At 42.3% G+C, this 12,938-nt stretch overlaps 1 protein-coding gene across 4 annotated transcripts in view; it reads left to right on the forward strand.

The window, feature by feature from the left end:
* Window positions 1-12,938, forward strand: part of ELOVL7 (ELOVL fatty acid elongase 7) — a 113,396-nt gene that overhangs the window by 53,519 nt on the left and 46,939 nt on the right. For 3 of the 4 annotated variants that reach the window (XM_060191312.1, XM_060191310.1, XM_060191309.1), the window contains one exon: window positions 10,023-10,100. The exons of the other annotated variant lie outside the window; for it this stretch is intronic. The gene's annotated coding sequence lies outside the window, so the exon portion shown is untranslated. The remainder of the gene's footprint in view (window positions 1-10,022; window positions 10,101-12,938) is intronic. 4 annotated transcript variants of the gene reach the window in all.

Here is a 12,938-nt window from a genome sequence, read left to right on the forward strand (position 1 = left end):
AGCACACCCCTCCCAAGCTACCCCACAAGAATCTTGGTCTTTTTTTTTTTTTTTTTTAGAGTATTCCCCTATGTCAGGAATTCACTGTTCAACTTTGAGTATTCTAGGCTAAGCTGTTTCTAAATTTTGTGCTCATAGTATCATGACACTTTGACCTTCACTTTATTTCCTTAATTCTTCATTCTCTAGTTACATTTCAGTTCATTCTTTTGTGTTTTTTAATTTGTGAACACATTTGTTTGTTTGCCACCAGAGTTAGCACTGGGGCTGGCAGCCATTTTTTCTTTTCTCTCTTTTTCTTTTCTATTCTATTCTATTCTATCCTATTCTATTCTATTCTATTCTATTCTATTCTATTCTATTCTATTCTATTCTATTCTTTTCCTTTCTTCCTTTCCTTCTCTCTCTCTCTTTCTCTCTCTCTCTTTCTTTCTTTCTTCCTTTCTTTTTTCCTTTCTTTTTTTACAGGGCAGAGAAATCGAGAGAGGAGACAGAAGGACACGCTCTTTTATTACAGGGCAGAGAAATCGAGAGAGGAGACAGAAGGACACACGCAGCACTGCTCCACTGCTCCTGAACCTTCCACCCTGCACTTGTCTCGGAGCGGGGGTCGGCTCTGGGCCCTTTCACATAGTAATATGGGCATTCAGCTGGGTGCACCCTTGCCTCATCCCCTGAACAGGATTATTTGTTTGTTTTCAAAGGGATTTATGTATTTATTAGTGAGAGAAAATGAGAACGTTATTCTGTCATATGTAGTGTCAAGAGACTGAATTCATGAGCGTAGGCTCATGAGCACTGGATTCCATCTTTGAGCCACCTCTGTAGCCACATCAGTTCATGGTTGATTTCCTCCATTCCACCCCCCTCCCCAACATTTGTACGAGTGATTTAGCAGTGGTTTACAAAATTATAAAATTTTAAGGGCATTGTTTCACATCACACCCACCATCAAAGTTCACTCTCTCCCCCCCCTCTTCCCCACCAATACTACCAGAGTTTATGTGTGCTATATTTTATTGTCCTTGAATTAGCTATAGTTCACATAGGAGCAAAACCACCTAGTAGTCGTCTTTCACCCTGTTATTTATTTCTCGATGCCCTGTGATTATCTCCAGTTCCATTAATTTTGTCCCCAAGGATACAATGCCATCTAAAATGATGACTCTAAAAATTGCACATAGTTTTTGAGTCGGAGCGTCTGTGAAGAATCTACTTTTGTTATCTTAGTTCTTATATCTTAGTTTCTTCTGTTTGGGTTATTTGTTAAATGTTTTCTTGTTTTACTTTTTTTTTATCATTTTTTTTTCTTTACGCCGGTCCTTGCACTTTGCGCCACATGCGCTTAACCCACTGTGCCACTGCCCAAACCCCCTTGTTTTACTTTTTATAATTTATATAAGAATACTTAGACACCACTGCTCACATTCTTGTTTTTATATAATTTTGGTACCTTGATGTCCCCCCCTTTTTTTAGTTATCTTTATTGATTGGATAGAGACAGAGGAAGGGGAAGATAGAGAAGGAAACAGAGACACCTGCAGCCCTGCTTCACCATTCATGAAGCTTTCCCACTGCAGGTGGGGACCAGGGGCTCGAATCTGGATCCTTGCACATTGTAACGTGTGCTCAGCCAGGTGCACCACCAGCTGGACTCCTCCTTGAAGTCCCTTTCCTATAGAATCTTTGAACCCTTGTTTATTTTTTTCTCACTGAACTACAGTATGAGGGCTGTGAATTTTAGTTTACACTTATTTTATTATTTTTCTTACAGCCGGAAGACATAGAAAGGGAAAGGAAACTTAGTTAAGGAAAATTGCACTTAAGGCTTGTTATAACTTTTAAAGTGTTATTAGATAGTCATAGAAAATTTACTTTCTTTCATGAGTGTATCCCTTTCCCAAGAAACAACTTTAAGATATCATTATCTGTTCACCAGTTAATTGTGAAATCTGTCTCATCAAAACATGTCTTGTTCTGTTTCCAACTGCAGGAGGGGAAGATGAAGATTATTAGCCCATGTGTTTTTCTTCAGATTTGTGGCTATTTGTGTAAATTCTCAAGCTTTTTGTACCACCAGTCCTGTTTTGGAGAAAGGCCATGCTAGGTTAGGAACATTTTCCTGTTAAAAATGCTATTCTGCAGGTGGCTTTGTGGTGCAACGGACTTCTTGTGACAAAAATGCCATTCTGCTTCAGGGTTTCTCCAGGAAATTATTATTATTATTTGATTTAGAACTTATGTATGAGGCCATTTTTTATGTAGTTGCTTCTGTGAACTTCTGACCATTTAGTTTTGTTTTTCATGGGTATTTAGGAGATTCTAACAGGCAACTTTATATTACAGTATTACTGTTGCTGAACAGTTTTTTTTTTTTTTTTTGCCTATGAGTTATCTTTCTGTTTCCTTTTTATTTATTTATTTTTTCTTTTTGCCACCAGGATTATCCCTGGGGCTCAGTGGCTGCATGATGAATCCACTGATTTTATTTTATTTTTTCTTTAGTCTTGAGAGTATAGAGAGAAATGGTGAGGGGAGGAAAGGTAGAGAGGGAGAAGAGAGACACCTGTAGACCTGTTTCACTGCACATGAGATGTCCCCTCTGCAGGTGGGGCAGGGTAGTGCATGCACTCAACCAGGTGTGGCCCTGCCTGGCCACTCTTTGTTTCTAAACACGAATATTCTCTGAAATGCTGTTCTTTGTCAGGTTTCCTCTTATATTATTTATCAAAGAGTGTTGGTTCAATGAATGAGCCACCGGACTTTTTCTTTTCTTCCTTCTTTCTTCCCTCCCTCCCTTCCTTCCCCTTCCCCCCTCCTCCTTATTCTTTTTTTTTAAAATTTTTTAATTATAAAAAGGAAACATTGACTAAACCATGGCATAAGAGGGATACAACTCTACACAATTCCTACCACCAGATCTCCATATCCCACCCTCTCCCATGATAGCTTTCCTATTCTTTAACCCTCTGGGAGTATGGACCCAGGGTCATTGTGGGTTGCAGAAGGTGGAAGGTCTGGCTTCTGTAATTGCTTCCCTGCTGAACATGGACATTGACAGGTTGATCCATACTCCCAGCCTGTCTCTATCTTTCTCTAGTAGGGTGGGGCTCTGGGGAAGCAGAGCTCCAGGACACATTGGTAGGGTTGTCTGTCCAGGGAATTCTGGTTGGCATCCTGCTATTATCTGGATCCTGGTGGCTGAAAAGAAAGTTAACACACAAAGCCAAACAAATTGCTGACCAATCATGGACCTAAATGCTGGAACAGTGCAGATGAAGAGTTGGGGGGGGGTCCCTCCATTTTGTAGATAGCTAGTAGGCATATTTTAGTTATATTTCAAAGGGCCTGTGGCTATACTAGTTTTTTCTTTTTCTTTTTCTCCCTAAGCCTAAAATCTGATATGCAGATGGATCCTAGTTATTGTCTGGGGAGATGATGTCATGGCTGGAAAAAGGACCAGAAAGCTGGATCAGGGAAGAGAGTAGCTCCCTAATATGGGAAATAAGCTGAATATGGGCCCCATATCACATCAAATCGATGGGGTTTACAGTCAGCAATATTTTTTAAAATTATTTATTTATTCCCTTTTGTTGTTTTATTGTTGTAGTTATTATTGATGTCGCTGTTGGACAGGACAGAGAGAAATGGAGAGAGGAGGGGAAGACAGAGAAGGGGAGAGAAAGGTAAACACCTGCAGACTTGCTTCACTGCCTGTGAAGTGACTCTCCTGCAGGTGGGGGGCAGGGGGCTCGAAACCGGGATCCTTACACTGGTCCTTGCGCTTTGCGCCACGTGCGCTTAACCCGCTGCGCCAACTCCTAAACAGTCAACAATATTTATACCCCTTTCCCATATTAGGAAAGCTACTCTCTTCCTTCCTCCTTATTCTTATCCTTCCTCTTCTTTTTTTTTTGAATTTTTATTTATGAAATGGAAATATTGTCAAGACCATAGGATAAGAGGGGTACAATTCCACATAATTCCAGAACTCTGTATCCCATGCCCCTTTGAAAGCTTTCCTATTCTTCATCCCTCTGGGAGTATGGACCCAGGGTCATTATGGGGTGCAGAAGGTGGAAGGTCTGGCTTCTGTAATTGCTTCCCCGCTGAACATGGGCATTGTCAGGTGGATCCATACTCCCAGTCTGCCTCTCTCTTTCCCTAGTGGGGCGGGGCTCTGGGGAGGCAGAGCTCCAGGACACATTGGTGGGGTGCTCTGCCCAGGGAAGTCAGGTTGGCATTATGCTAGCATCTGGAACCTGGTGGCTGAAAAGAGTTAGATATAAAGCCAAACAAATTGTTGACTAATCATGAACCTAAAGGCAAGTGTTGTTAAAATTTCGGAGGCTCTTGCCGGGCCGGCTAGCTTCACGGGCGGGTAACAGAGACGACCAGACACACGGCTGGGCAGGGAAGCTGTATTTCTTTATTCAGGAGGAACTATTCATAAACTAAGACAAACTAATCACCAAACAGAACTCTGCTGTCTCTTTGCGGAGGCGCAAGCACTCTCTCTTTTACTCTGGAACTCAGGAACTCTGTCTAACTCAGGAACTCAGGAACTCTGGCTAACTCTGGCACTCTCGAACTCAGGAACCCTCTCCCTTACTCTGGAACTCAGGAACTCTCCCACCCTCTGAAACTCTGGCACACTGGAACTCTCTCTCTTACTCTCGAACTCAGAAACTCTCGCACTCTCGCACTCTCGAACTCCGGAACTCAGGAACTCTGTCACTGGGGAACTCAGGAACTCTCGGACTCCGGAACCCTCTCCCAGGGTCCCTTGGGGCGGGGCCAAGCAGGCCCGCGAAATTAACAGGACTCATCCAATTCTCTTGGAGGGGGAGGGCTAGAACAAGCCAATGTAAAGCATACGACAGCAAGAATATTGCCAATGAAGATCTGGGGGTCTCCATTTTGAAAAAAGCTAGTAGGTCTATTTTAGGTATAGTCCAAGGGACACATGATTTTGCTAGTTTTTGCTTGAGCCTGACATCTAATATGCAGGTGGACCCAGGTTATTGTCTGGGGAGATGGTGTCAGTTGGAAAAAGGACCAGAGAGCTGCATCAGGGAAGAGAGTAGCTCCCAAATATGGGGAAAGTATATAAATACTGTTAACTGTAAACTCCACTGGTTTGATCTGGGGCCCATATTCAGGACAGGAGCCTGTGTAACCTCTTCTTCTTCTTCTAGCGTTTGCCCTTCTTCCATAGCCAGTCAACCGCGTCAGGTTGAGCCTGATGTAAAGTTTCGAGACCTCCTTTGAATCTGGAGAGGTGGCAGTCGTTGACTATGCGTAACCTCTGCCTCCCTGTAGGTCTGAGCTCACATTCTGTGGTCACAGCTAGGAGCATTCCAGGCTGCACTAATTTCAGGACCCATCTTCAAACGACTCCACTTTAATGTGATTACCTTTATAAAGACCCTGTCTGCAAATGAGAGGACCCATACTTGGTCTTAGGACTTCAACCTATGAATTTTGAGAGGACACAGTGTAACCAAAAACTTTTGATTGTTCACTCACTTCACTTACATTTTCTGCCACATGTCAAGCACTAGCCTAGTCACTGGAAACACGAAGATAATGAAACATATCCCACTGATGCGTAGACAGAGAAGAGTGAAAAACAGGCAGTGCAATGTCATGAAATAAGACCCATCATAAATGAGCCAAATTGTTTAGGAAAACCCCTACTAAGGACACCTAGTTGTGACTGATTGTATCAGGGGTGGCATCAGGAAGTGATGCTTGTGCTGGCTGGAGCCTCCCCAAGAGGATGCAATAGTTGCATAATTGTTCTTTCTGCTTCCAGGACACACCTTCAGTCACCTGGCTGTGGACTTTACCACCCAACTGAGCTTTTCAAGCACCACTTTGATTAAGACACTCCCTGGTTTGAGAAACTTATAATGACTCCTCTTTGTTAAGAACTAGGGCCAACCCCATCACCTGGGGCCCTAGTCAGGGAGTCCTGGGATTCCCACACAGACATGATGGGCCTGGACCTCTAACAGATCCCACAGTCACTGGTCATCTCCATCAGGAACAACATAATGGACCGCTTTGTGGGTCTTGCCCTCAATGTACAGTCCCTACCATTGTCTGAAGGGAGGGTGGGCAACATACTTTACCACTTGAGGAAAATGGGTCCTGAAATTAGTGCAGCCTGGAATGTTAACAGTATTTATATACTTTCCCCATATTTGGGAGCTACTCTCTTCCCCGATCCAGCTCTCTGGTCCTTTTTCCAACTGTGACACCATCTCTCCAGACAATAACCTGGGTCCACCTGCATATTAGATGTCAGGCTCAGGCAAAAACTAGTAAAGTCATGTGTCCCTTGGACTATACCTAAAATAGACCTACTAGCTTTTTCCAAAATGGAGACTCCCAGATCTTCATTGGCAATATTCTTGCCTTTAGGTTCATGATTAGTCAACAATTTGTTTGGCTTTATATCTAACTCTTTTCAGCCACCAGGTTCCAGATGCTAGCATAATGCCAACCTGACTTCCCTGGGCAGAGCACCCCACCAATGTGTCCTGGAGCTCTGCCTCCCCAGAGCCCCGCCCCACTAGGGAAAGAAAGACACAGGCTGGGAGTATGGATCCACCTGCCAACGCCCATGTTCAGCAGGGAAGCAATTACTTCCACCTTCTGCACCCCATAATGACCCTGGGTCCATACTCTCAGAGGGATAAATAATAGGAAAAGCTTGGGGAGGAGGATGTGATAGGGAGTTCTGGTGGTGGGAATTGTGTGGAATTGTACCCCTCTTATCCTATGGTCTTGTCAACATCACCATTTTATTAAAAAAAAGAAAGAGAGAGAAAGAAAGAGAACAAGAAAGAACTAGGGCCAAAGAATTTTGTTAACCTTGTTTTTGGTTCCTCCACAGTATATTACCACCAATGGAATGAATCTACCTTTCCTCTCTGTTGTTGTCCCTCCTTCACTCTGTGTATTACCAGAAGGAGCAAATAAACATTCTGGACTTTTCTATAATTTTAATGATTGCTTTTCTCACTTTGTCACTGCACCAAAGGCAGTACTGGCACAAGACATGCTTAAAAGAATGTTCACTGAACAAGCTGAAGAGTGAATCTTCCCCCCTGAAAGGTCTCTACTTGTGATGCAGGCCTCTCCTCTCTCCCTGACTGCACACATCTTTCCCTATAGAAATCTTACTCTTGGGGCAGGTGGTGGCATACCTGGTTACGTGTATATATTACCAAGTGCAAGGACCCAGTTCAAGGGGGAAATCTCCACAAGTGGTAAAGCAGTGCTGTAGGTCTCTCTCCTTCTCTCTCTCTCTTTCTCCCTTTCTCTTCTTCCTCTTCCCTCTCAATGCCTCTCTTTCCTATCAAATTAAGTTAAAAAAATGTAAAAATAAAACATATATAAAAAAAGATATCTTATTCTCAAAAACCTCAACTCACATATCTCTTTCTCTATCATGCCATTTTTCTGGGCCCCGTGTGCCAGATAGAATTTTCATATTAAAAATACGCTAAACTCTTATTAAGTCACACTGATTTAGCATTGATTTGCTCTATTACACGATTTTAGAAGTGTAGTTTCACATACCTGTGTGTATACAGCTCACTGCTCCCACTAGTAAAGTTCTTAGGCCATCACACCAGAGAGCTGGGCCAAAGATCTGTGAAAATACTGCTTGCTTGTGACCTGCGAGCTGTTAAACTAAGTAGTGTTGGACTCTTGAGCATGAGGTTTTAAGCTTCATTCCCGTGACCTGTGTGCCAGAGTGACGCTCCAGTTCTCTCTCCATTTCTCTCTTTCTCTCAATAAGAAATACATAAATTTTTTTTTTAATTTTTAATTTTTTAAAATATTTATTTTCCCCTCTTTGTTGCCCTAGTTGCTTTTTTATTGTTGTTGTAGTTATTGTTGTTGATGTCATTGTTAGGACAGAGAGAAATCAAGAGAGGAGGGGAAGACAGAGAAGGGGAGAGAAAGATAGACACCTACAGACCTGCTTCACCGCCTGTGAAGTGACTCCCCTGCAGGTGGGGAGCCGGGAGCTCGAACTGGGATCCTTATGCCGGTCCTTGCGTTCTGCACCACCTGTGCTTAACTCCCTGCTCTACCGCCGACTCCCAAGCAAACCTTTTCTAAAAGAATACGAATTGCTCTGTTTATGGGAGGTCCTTTCATAAAACTAATAGTAAGCACAATAGATTGGACATTTAGCATTTGGCTAAAGGCTCTGCCTGAATTGTATTTTCTAGTAGGATCTTTTACTAGTTAGTATCACTGGTTTCTTAATTTCCAGTAAGTCACATTAACATGCGAAAGAAACAGCTAAGCAATAGTATGTCAGCCTGTTCTGTCAAACTGATGAGTCATGATTACTTTGTAGAGTGTGAGCCAAACAGAAATGCGATCTGAGTTAGTAGATATTTTTCCAGGGGTATCTAATTTTAATTGATTTCTCTCAAGAGAAAGGGAAGAAATGAAAAATCAAAATGAAATGATGGAATAGCAAGTAATGGAGGGGGTGGCAAAAATACTCTTTTTTGAGGTTCTGCTTGACACAGAAGGATTTCTGCATCTTCTCCCACAAAAGTGACAAAAGAAATATTAACTAAAAGAAAAAAAAAGAAGAAACAGCCCGCATTGAGATTTCTTTTCTGAAAAAGGACACATCGCTGTATTACTTACACCATTTTTAGTTGAGTGTTTTGTTAGTTGCAGATGGAATATTACTTACACCATTTTTTAGTTGAGTGTTGTGTTAGTTGCAGATGGAAGCCTCTTCCTGTTGCCTGAACCATTTGGGAAAAGAGAAAGTTATCTGCTGAGTACCTGCTTGATATATATATATATATTATTGGTCTTGTTTGCCTAAAGGCAAAGCTTAACATTCTTATCTTTCTGTATTTATGAATACCTAGGTATTGTAATACTTTTTCTCTCACAGATGCTTGCAAACTTAATGATTTTGGGGCCAGGTGGTGGCACACTTGGTTGAGCACAGGTTACAGTGCACAAGGACCCAGGTTTGAACCCCCAGTCCCCACCTGCAGGGGGAAAGCTTTGTGAGCGAAGAAGCAGGGCTGCAGGTTTCTCTCAGTCTCTGTCCCTCTCTATCACCCCCTTCCTCTCGATTTCTGGCTGTCTCTCCAATAAATAAATAAAAAATTTTAAAAAGAATGTAATGATTTTATGTCCTCAAAATTATGTAGTCATTTTCTTTTTCTTTTTTTGCCCCCAAGGTTACTGGGGCTCTGTGCCTGCACTAAATCCACCACTCCCCGTAGCCATTTTTTTTTTCCATTTTTTTTCTGTCAGGACAGAAGAGAAATTGAGAAGACTGGGGAGATAGAGATAGATAGATAGACAGACAGACAGACGGACCTGCAGACCTGTTTCACCACTCATGAAGCATTTCCTCTGTAGGTGGGGAGTGGCATCTCAAACCCAGGTCCTTATACTTGGTGATGTGTATACTTAACCAGGTGCATCATCACCTGGACCCGGTAGTTATTTTCTGTTTGTGCAGACTCAAAGAGCTTCTCAAGTTCACATTTCATTGGAGTTATTTGGAATCACCAGAGGAATTCTTTTTTCCAGTATTGATTATACTTACTGTTTCTTCTCTACTTGACCCTAATATAACATATCATGTCCAGGTGGCAACCATTAGCTAAATCATTTGTCAAGAATTTCATGTCTGTGGTCCAGGAGATGGTGTAGTGGATAAAGCATTCATTGGGCTCTCAAGCCTGAGGTCCCGAGTTCAGTCCCCAGCAGCACATGAACCAGAGTGATGTCTGGTTCTTTCTCTCTCTCCTTCTATCTTTCTAATAAATAAATAAAATCTTTAAAAAAAAACTTTAAAATTATCTTAAAAAAAAAAAAAAAGAATTTCACGCCTGTTTTGTGTTGGTGTTGTCGTGTCTGAGAATGGCTTACACATTATTAAGAAGACTCTCAAATCAACCCATGGTCAGAAGTTCCCCAAATATACTAACTGAATCTAAATCTTTCTCCAGGTAATTCTGATTATCAGCCAGCTGACAGAAGGGAGTTAGCAGAGAAAAAAGTAGTGCTGACCTGATTCCATACCAAAAGTAAGTGATTTCAAATTTCACTCGACAAAATCAATGATAAAAGAATAAACATTTATTTCTCTGTCAGTAGCTACTCATACATTTTTTAAGTGAAGTAACATTTTATAGTTACACGTTAAGTGTGCATCATGAGAAATCAACGTGCGTATATATGGTAAGCCACTAAAATCTAGTGTCATGTACCCTTCATCCTGCAACTGACCCCTTTCTCTGTAATACACACTGTCCTTTCTCCTGGAAACCTTTAGTTGGTTTTTTTTTTTTTTAGACTTTTTCTGCTTTTATTTTATTTAATTCATCCATTTATCTGGTTTCTCTCTTTTAAAAAAATTTATTTATTTATTATTGGACAGAGATAGAAATTGAGACGGGGGAGGTAGAGAGGGAAAGAGACAGACACCTACAGCCCTGCTTCACCACTAGTGAAGTTTCCCCCTACTTGTGGGGACCAGGGGCTTGAACCACGGTCCTTGTGCACTGTAACCAGGTGCACCACCACCTCCTAGCCCCCATTTATTTCCTTTCTGTATGCACCACATAAAGTGTAGTGATACCGTGTTTGCCTTTCTCCAACTTCTTTTTTAAAATATATTTTATTTATTTATTTTCCCTTTTGTTGCCCTTGTTGTTTTTTTATTGTTGTTGTAGCTATTATTGTTGTTATTGATGTCATCATTGTTAGATAGGACAGAGAGAAAATGGAGAGAGGAGGGGAAGACAGAGAGGGGGAGAAAAAGAGAGACACCTGCAGACCTGCTTCACCGCCTGTGAAGTGACCCCCTTGTATGTGGGGAGCTGGGCCTCAAACCAGGGTTCTTACGCCGGTCCTTGTGCTTAACCCTCTGCACTACTGCCTGAATCCCTCCTCTACTTCTTCTTTAGGCGACCTTCTACATCCACCCAAGTTGTTGCAATTGGCAGGATTCTTTTTTTCCTCCTCCTCCTCCTCTCTTCTTCCCCTCCTCCCCCTCTTTCCCCTTCTCATTACCCCTCTCCCCCTTCACCATCACCCCTCCTTCTCCTTCTCCCCTTTCCCCTCCCTCTTTCTCCCCCTCCTCCTGCACCTTTTTCTCGCTGAGGGATTTTCTTTCTTTTTTTAAAATATTTATTTATTCCCTTTTGTTGCCCTTATTGTTTTATTGTTATAGTCATTTTTGGATAGGATAGAGAGAAATGGAGAGAGGAGGGGAGGCAGAGGGGGAGAGAAAGATGGACACTGCAGACCTGCTTCACCGCCTGTGAAGCAACTCCCCTGCAGGTGGGGAGCTGGGGGCTCGAACCGGGATCCTTATGCCAGTCCTTGCTCTTTGCGCCACCTGCCCTTAACCCACTTTGCTACCGCCCAACTCCCACTGAAGAATTTTCTAATGCATGTGTATATCCTACATCAGCTTTCTTCAGTCATCTGTCGATATGCTCTTGCCTCCACTTTTTCTTTGTTCTCTGCGGGGACCAATTTCAGTGTCTATTCTATGAGCACCCCTCTCCCTCTCAGCAAGTTAGGACAAGTTTATGTAATATCAAGTTCACGGAGAAGAAAAAGCCTTAAGCCCTTGGTGTAGTTGGTCTACACACCATTCCTAGAAATACCCGGTTTCCCATCAAATCTTTGGCCATTTATCCTTGCTAATCTGTTGTTGCCGTCTGCAAGAATTCATTTGCCCAGAGCTCTTCTGCACTACTTTCCGGTCTTTTGGGGATAGTTAGAAAGTTTTTTGCGGGGCCAGGCAGTGGCACACTTGTTTAAGTACACACATTACAGCGTGCAAGGACCCAGGTTCAAGCCCCTGGTCCCTACCTCCAGGGGGAAAGTTTCACAAGTAGTGAAGTAGGGCTGCAGGTGTCTCTGTTTCTTTCCCTCTCTATCTCTTCCTCCCCTCTCAATTTCTCTCTGTCTCTATCTAATAAATAAATAAAATACAATAAATTTTTAAAAAATCTCTTAAAAAAAGAAAGTTTTCTGTTTCTCTGACATCATGCTGGAGCAAAAGAAAATCTAGCCCTATCAACTAGCTGTTCCAGCCCTACCCAGGCAACACAGCCTGCCAAGCTCCCCCCCCCCCCCATAATCTTGCCTGGCATCTCTCTGGGGCATATTCCCCTTCTCTCTCAGATATGCGTTAATTATTTTTTCTCTTCCTCTCCCCTCACCTCCATGCTCAAACGTGAGGCTAGTTCTATGCTGGGAGGCATGGAAACCTCAGAGGTTTCCTTTCAAATTTCTTGTGAGTGCCCCAATTTCTTCTGTAATGGCTAAGTGCATAAGGTTTTGTAATTCAAACACAAGGATGAAATTTTCTATTTTTCTGACATCTGCTGTTTGGTTTCATTCCCAAGGCAATTTTCACAGTCTGATTAGTATACAGAGAGAAGTGCAGAAAGAAAAAGTCCTAAGGAAAATTGCTGAGGACAACCCCTGTAACTAAGAATGACCTGGCCCCAAACATCAGTATTTCTGAGGTTGAAAAGTCTTTGTTTAAATAAATTATGACTTTATAGACATCTCACACATTTTCCTATAGTTACATTTTCTAATTTCCTTCCCAGAGTCTCAGTATTATTAAAGTACTGAGACAGAACAAACGTAGTCACCCAAGTCCTTCTGCATCCAGGCTGGCAGGCTCCTTTATTTCTGACAACAGAGGTGTAGGGTAGGGAGAAAGCACATCCAGTAAGAAAGCAGATAGGGAAGGGGCTAGGGGTGAAAGGAATACATTAGTGATCTGGGTGGATGCTTCCATAGTCATCTTTGAATTCTGCTAAAAACATTTATCTGGGGCAGGGGAAGACAGCCTAATGGTTATACAAAAGACTTTCATTCCTGAGGCTCTGAGGTCC

Source organism: Erinaceus europaeus, chromosome 5, assembly GCF_950295315.1.
Source record: "Erinaceus europaeus chromosome 5, mEriEur2.1, whole genome shotgun sequence".
Taxonomy (NCBI): Eukaryota; Metazoa; Chordata; class Mammalia; order Eulipotyphla; family Erinaceidae; genus Erinaceus; species Erinaceus europaeus.